We start from the raw sequence: 7891 nt of genomic DNA, 5'->3' as shown, positions 1-7891 counted from the left end.
GCAGGAGGGCAGCTGAAAACAGCTGACCTTAAAATGCTGTTGCATGATGGAAACATCTTGTGTCATGTCACTGTTTGGTGTAAATACTCTCTCCACAGTATCCAGCACAGTCTCAAGCAAACTTGTGAGAAATTTTGATCTCAGCACAGGCCATTTTTGACTTCCCTGTAAATAACAGGATACCCACAATTTGGCTTATCTGTATAAATAACTACTTGAGGAATGAAAACAACAGGGATGGACATGAAACATTTGTCCATTTCCACACCAAAATCCTGTGCTCATTCAGTCAGATCAAAATTGTTTGTTAGGGAATTTTACTAACCAAAAGGTCTTCCATAAGGCTAGAAGAACTGCATGAGAAATACAAACCGCAAGTTCCTCAAGCACAAAGCAAACACTGCAAAGCTGAGAGATCACCATAAATATGTAACACTCCTGTAACTTATGGTGATGAATTTTCCCCTTCTAAAAATTGTGCCATCTGCATATCCTGCATGTGCCTTCTCTTCCTCACTTGTGGGTTTTTGCTGTTACTTGGTGGCAGATTTAGGACTAATGAACCACATCAGCTAATCTGATTAAATCAGGGAAAACACTTCCAATAATGTTGAGTGGAATCTAACTCCATTCCCACTGAAATTCAGGGCAGCGCTGACAGCCATTTCAGGAGCTGCTCCATGCTTGGCCTCGTCTGAACTCCTCAGAGACCCTCCACCTACACAGACAACGGCAGAAGATTCTCTTCTGATCCAACATCAGATCCCAGGCCAGAAATGCAGCCAGTAATTTCATGGTGCCTGATACTCTTTTTTTTTGTGCTTTCATTAGAGAACACCAAGTTTAGAGAGATATTTTCTTAAAATGCCATGTCTGCCCTCAGAATGGAAAGTTTTCCTACACCACGTCAGACCAGAAGTGTATCCAAACATATCAGTTGAAAATGCTCATTGGTGTCACACACATTGGTGGGAGGGTAGGGTCAACATGCAGCATCATCTGGTCTAGCCTAGATATCTATATACTACTAACCTAGATATACTATATACTAGGCACTTGCCTAGTACACATCTCTCCTGTCAAGACCTTGGAGATCTCTTCCTTCAGAGCAAAGAGACACCAAAGAGCATTAACACAGCATTTAATCCACAGCATCCAATGAGAAAAAAAAAAAAAAGCGCCTTATTTCCTGACTTGGAACTACATTTGCTAAGGAGGAAGAAATTTTCACCTTAGTCCCTAAATTGCTGCCAAGAAGAAATGTTGAATTAGTGCTCTGGCCCTGGAGTCTCTGGGAAGGAAACAGTGCTCTGCTAGCCAAGCCACAGCTCACTGAACCCTGCTAACTATCAAAGGCTGGCACCCAAAGCTCCTTGGGCTGGGTTCAAACAAGCAAATGAGAAGGAAAAAGCACTGGTGAGCAGCAGCACACCCTGAACAGCCCACCACACAGGTCATTCCAGCTCCTACGGGAAGCCCTGCAGTCCTGTGGAGACCAAATGTGTGAAATCTCAGGCCAGAAGCAGGTCCATCAAAAATTAGATCTAAACATTCTCTGAGCTACTCCAAATTGAAGCAAGAGAAAAAGAGATAAGAGGAAGCACATCAAAGGCAAAGGGGAAGTGGAGTTTTAGAGCTGCAGTGAAGATGATTTCTGTCATGGCCCTGCTCCTGCCCCTCTGTACCACGGTGGAGGAGCTCCAGGAGAAGCCATCTGTCACATCCCCTTGGCCTTGCCATCACCAGCTCATGAAATCCAGGCTGTCTCTGCCTGGATGCACATGCCTGCGTATGCATTTTCAGGAACATTCCCCAGAGCCAGCACTTTTGGCTGAGTATACAAAAGACTTTATTCCGGTTGGAATAGCAGAAATGTTCATATTGACAACTGCAGCCAATGTGACATAAATAAAGCCAATAGAGCAATGGAATTCGTGGCTGACAGCAATTATTCCAGCGAATGCTAGAATTCCCTTAGGAAGCAAATACAGATTCCCTGAACTCACCAGCAACTGAAGATTGCCTTAAGACGTCGAACAGTTGATATGTATTTTTAGATCAAAAGAGAAGGCTGGAAGATGCTTTGGTTCCTCTGAAATTTTTGATGCTTATGTGTACCCTCTCTCAGCTCAGCTGAATCGTGCGTCATTACAGAACCACGGGCAGATTTCACTCCTCTCCCAGTGACCTCACTGCTGTCCTCAATCCGCACACTGACTGGGGCTCTGGTGGGTATTAAGTGCTCTATAAATGCCATGAAAGAATTAATGCCAATTTTATCTCTTTTTTTTCCTAAGGACTGAGGAAAGAAACAGTGTGGTTAGGCCATTAGCACGGCACACCAGAGCCTTGCATTCAGCAGGCAGCTCTGCCCCTAGGAGAAAGATCTATTTAGCCTCCCTGTCCATCACCAGCCAAAGCTTGCCCTGTATACCAGCAGGTACATGATGGGGGAAATGGTTTCCTCCTGCTGCTCATGCTGTGCACACTGACAGGACCACCCACAGCACACAGTCAGGGACCAGCAGCTTCTCAGCTGTTAGAAACAAAGACATAGCATGCTACATACTTGTGAGCTGGGCAAACTGGAAGCTTCCACCTTTTATGATGTTTAGGCATGGGCACAGGAAAGGAGCAGGAAGTGATCCCCTTCTGATCTGCTGGGACTCCAGGCACAGTTCCCTCAGAAGGCAGCAGCACCTTTTTCCCAGCTCCCTTTCAAACAGGATTCATTGCACAGGACAGACCCTGCTCCGACCCAGTGTCCTCTGCCAAAGCAGAAATCTGATGGTTTTGACTTCTCAGGGCTTCAGACTCTGGGTGATGTTGCCATCCTTCTGTATCCCTGCACCTTGCCTAGATGCTTTGTGTCTGCTTCACTTGTATTCTATCAGCTGCTACACCTTTTCCTCCCCCTTCCAAAACCAAACAGAGCTCAGAGAAAAACCTGTTGCAAAAAACCCAGCCTCTTCCAACTTTCTCTCCTGGCAGTTTGAGCCTCATAGTTGAACTGCAAGTTCTAAATCTATTAGAAGGCACAACCCCTTGCATCCAGCTGAACATGCAGCAGGCTGGTCAGTGACCCAGAGCCATCAGATTATAGGATGGTGCCAGAGGAGAGGAGGAGACTTTTGACTCCAGTGCAGAGTGCAGGCTGATGCTGTCAGCTCTCTGGGGGCACCCACCAGGTGACTGCTCACCATGCTCCCTGAATGATTACTCAACTGCTCCCCTACCCCAGCCCAGCTCTGCTCCCACAGTGAGCTCTGGCACTGCCACACAGTGGGTCTCTGCCTCCACCCACCCAGTGAGATGATTTCCCCCCAACACTTCCCTACCACCACCTGTGTACACACTGCACAGCTTTCAGCTGCCTGCTGAATAGTGGCCAGGCAGTTTTCAGCCAACTCAAGCAGACAAGTCTGTCCCTCTGCATCAAAGGCAGGAGTCAAAGCCAATGCAAAACAATGACAGCCTTGCTATGGCTCCTGCAAGAAGGTCTGGCCACACTGCACGTCTGCCTCAATGCAGCTGAGTCCAACCAACTGCAGCAGGAGACAGAACAGCTCAGAATGAAAACAATCATCTATGACCACCACTACAATTCATTGCTTCAGTTGACTATAAAGGTCAACTGTTTTCCACACCCACAGCTAAATGTGTTCTAGAAATAAGTTACAACCTCATGGTGCTGGCCCAAAAAAAGTTATTTTAATGCAAACCCTCTTTTTATACCCTCAAGCTCCTGTAAAATACAGAGTTTCTGACATTTTTATAAGAGACGTTGCCATTTCCAACTTGAGCGGCTACTCAGTACCCAGTGCCCCTGCCTGAAGGATCACCCAAAGACAGCAACAGGCACCAAATGGGAGTCCAGGACTGCTCTCCCTCTCATACCATGTGCTGTCTGGGCTCAGAAAACTATTTCTAGTCCTTCTCACAAAGAACCATTTTTGCTGCTCTGCCCAAGCAGTTCTCTACATGAGCTGCAGCCTTTCTGCATCCCAACTCCTCCCCCTCCCTTTATGAGGAACAGAAAAGAAGCCTCAGAAACACCTTGTCCCATCCTGGCCTCCAGCTCCTCTCCAAGTTCTTGGGTGCCCAGGATGGCACAGAGAGTTTGTATGTCCACACCAGCCCTGGACTGCAGCAACTGCTGGTTAGATCAGCACAAACCCCTTCCAGATGCCTTCTCCCTTGCTTGCAAAATGTCACCTATGGGCCTGAGCAGAAGACCCTTCACAGAACCAGCTGTGTGGCCATGATAGAAGACATCCTCTGAACTATTCCAGCTGCAGAGGGCAGGGTAGGAGCAGCCCAAGACTGCAACCCCTTCCACTGACACAACAGGATCCCATGGGCACAGAAGGCACTACAGCGAAAATGGGTTGGGGAGGATATAAAAGAGTCAAAAATACAACATCAGGCAAAGAACAGAGCCAAACAGCCATGCAAAGAAAGAGTCCAGTCAAGAAGAGCTCCTCAATTTGCTAAGGCCAAGGTTATTTTATTCTGAGCTGTGCAGAACATCATCTGAGAAGAGTGTCCAAAAATGGGCCAAGAAAATTTCTCATTTCAGCCTCTGTCCAGAAACCCCCATCCCCTTGGTGTTGAGGCCCTTGCAGGAGAGGGATGGCACATAGGATTCCTGATGCCAGCATCTGACAAACAGCCTCCCCCTCTTTTTCACATCAGCCTTGCTTTACTTAGCACAGTAATTGTTAACGTTGCTTCTCTCCAGTGGGGCAGCGCATTTTATTGTTAGCCTACATGGTAAAAATAAAATCTGATTAGAAGAAATTGCTTGGCTTCAATTATAACATCAGTGCTAGTTACAAGTGCAACTGTGATTGCAGGGAAGGAAGACAGAGTGGAGGAGATGAGGATGCATACTAAATTCTGGTAAGCAAGCCAACACTTCCTAGCCCAGCCCTCCCAGGGGAGAGAGCAACACTTCTGTGTCCTTGACAGCAGTTGCAGCAATCCCAGACCAGCAGGTCTGCCTGGGTCACACTGCTTTGCCTGGTGCATTGGATCTGCTCCCAGCCCCTTGAGACCTTCTCCAACCCATGCATTTTCTCTATCTGCAGAAAAGTCCAACCTGGTTCATCCATGGAAACTCCTCAGACCCTGTATACTGCCATCCCCACCTGCACATGGAACCAAAGGTGAACAGCTAGACCCACAAATCTCTGGTGATTCCACCAAGCCTCCTGCACCAGCTCAGGAGCTGGTGGGTCATGGCTGAAGAAGGCATCTCACGCTTTTGTAGCCCTTGGCTGGGCTTCCGTGTGTTTGACACAGCTCCAGGGGTGCCAACCTGCTCTTTCCTTCATGGGGCTGCTTCAGAGGGATGCCTCTCCCAAGCCCACAAAGTCAGAGGGCAGCCCAGATGCCAACAGTCCTGCCAAATTCAGTAGGAAGAGACAGGGATTTCTACCTTTGCTGGATGCAGCTGTCATCTCTGTCCTCCCTATCTCTTGCTACGTGGGAGATCTCTTGGTTTGCCTGGAGCATGGGTCAGAGCAACCAAGGGTCCAGCAGTGCTTTGTGCTGGGTGAACATTCTGGTATCCAGACACAAACAGCTTCACTGCTCCCTCACCCAACTCACACTGCCCACCTGCAGGAACTATTAGCACTGCCTTGAACCCATCTCTGAGAGCAACAGGACCAAAGGGCCATCACGTGCACCCAGGGTTCAGCATACACAGAGATTTTTTTTACTCCACTCCTTCACTGTGCTCACAGTGACCATGTGACATGCAGCACACAGAACAGAGGGAAACAAAGCAGAGAACCACCAATACTGGTGATGAAATCAAGATGGGGAAAAAAAATATATACTTGCAGCTGATCATTGTGACATTCACAGACAAAACTTCAAGGAATCACCTCAAGCAATAGTTAAAACAAGAGGGGTGTGAATATTGGGGAAGGGAAAAGATCCAACAGGCAGGAGTGTCCTCTACAGCAGAGCATCTCAGAGTGGGATCTGGAACAGACTCAGGAACACACTCATGTGACCTCATCCATCCACTCCTCCTCCATGAAGAGGCTGCTCAGGGAAGTGGTGGAGTCACCATTCCTGGAGGTATTTAAAAGATGTGTAGATGTGGCATTTAAGAATATGGTTTAGTGGTGGACTTGGCAGTTTAGACTAATGGTTGGTTTCAACGATCTTAGAGGTATTGTCCAACCCAAGTGATTCCCTGGTGCAATTCTGTCTGAGCTTTACTTGGTGGAGGGTGTGTTCCCCAGCTCTGCCATAGACAGGGAGCTCAGACCATTCCCAGCCATGCAAGGTTAGGGAACAGCATGTTACAGCCACTCCCAGCCCAGCACTTGTCCCATTTTAATGAGAGAAGGATTGTTTGAGAAAAGACTTTGTTCCTGTCAAAGATGATAAGAGTTCAGCTCTTGATGCTAGGAGGAAAGGAACAAGCCAAGAAGAACTCAGCTATTAAGAGTGACAGCTGTCAAACAATGCTTTCAATTAGGCTGGGGAGGAAAGGACAGTCCAAAACTGCTCTGCAAATAAGCAGGGCTATTCCCCAGAGCAGATGTGAACCTCAGAGATGCAATTACCATTCTGATGCTCCACCTCTTCTCCACTCATCACCCAGGGATGATGTCCTGAACTGTTCAGAGTGTGGTGGAGCTAGCGGCTGATGGACAACAAGGCCAGCCCCCTGTATTCCACAGAAACCTCCCAGAGCTGTTCTCTGCTCACAGTCAGTTCTGTGAGCTCACAGACAGGACATTTCCCCTGGGAGTAAGGCAAGGAAAGGTCCTTCTGTTCATTAAACCCTTCCCACCAAGGTGGCTGCAGCACCTCCACAGAAGCATCCAAGAGGAACACATTCCCTACATGTTTCCTGACCCAAACCCTTGCCTACAGAAATCCCCTGAGCATAACCACTTCCCAGGACACAGAGGGGGTCCCTACCAAAGCAGCAGCAGGAGTGACAGAGAAATTTTTATCAAACGTCTCCAATTCACATCTATGAAACAGAGACAACATTTCCACTCTCCTTCAGCCACAGAGGTATCAGAGGTACCAAGTGGAATTCCCTTGTAGCTAGGATTTTTTATTTACAGAGGTTTGTGCAGAGTTTCTAGCACTGTACACAGAAATGGTTAAGGTCTAAAACCAGTTGATAAGAAGAAAACCAGCAGGTGGCACTCCAGAACATCCCAGACTTCGGAAATGTGCAAGACCAGTAAAACTTGCATCTGCAGTGCACAACAGCAACATGTGCCTCATTACCCTTCTGGCCTTAGTGCTGGAGCAAGTCCAGACGAGGCCACGAAGTTGCTAAGAGGACTGGAGCATCTCCCCTAGGCTGAGGGAGTTGGGGCTGTTCAGCCTGGAAAAGAGAAGGTTGGGTAGAGACCTCAGAGCACCTTCCAGGAGCTGAAGGGGCTCCAGGGAAGCCAAAAAGGGACTCTTGGTGGTTAGGAGTTGCAGTAACAGGACAAAGGGTAATGGGTACAAATGGAAAGAGGGGAAATTTAGGTTAGATATTAGGAAGAAGTTTTTTTCTGTGAGGGTGGTGAGACACTGGCCCAGGTTGCCCAGGGAGGCTGTGGCTGCCCCAACCCTGGCAGTGTTCACAGCCAGGTTGGATGAAGCCTTGACCAACCTGCTCTGGTGGGAGGTGTCCCTGCCCAGGGCAGGGGGTTGGGACTAGATGATCTCTAAGGTCCATTCCAACCCCTAAAATTCTGTGATTCTATGATTACACAGACATGCACTAGAAGGGCTAAGAAAGAGGTGATGATCTCGGTGGTGCCCTCCAGGCATCACGATAACCCAAAGTGCTACAACCACAGTTGCTATAATCTATTTTATCAAAGAAATTCAGGCAGGGGGATCCAAACCCTTGCCT

This window comes from Acanthisitta chloris, unplaced genomic scaffold (assembly GCF_000695815.1).
Source record: "Acanthisitta chloris isolate BGI_N310 unplaced genomic scaffold, ASM69581v1 scaffold28800, whole genome shotgun sequence".
Classification (NCBI taxonomy): Eukaryota; Metazoa; Chordata; class Aves; order Passeriformes; family Acanthisittidae; genus Acanthisitta; species Acanthisitta chloris.
The sequence above is the reverse complement of the archived record's forward strand: the minus strand, read 5'-3'. Positions refer to the sequence as shown.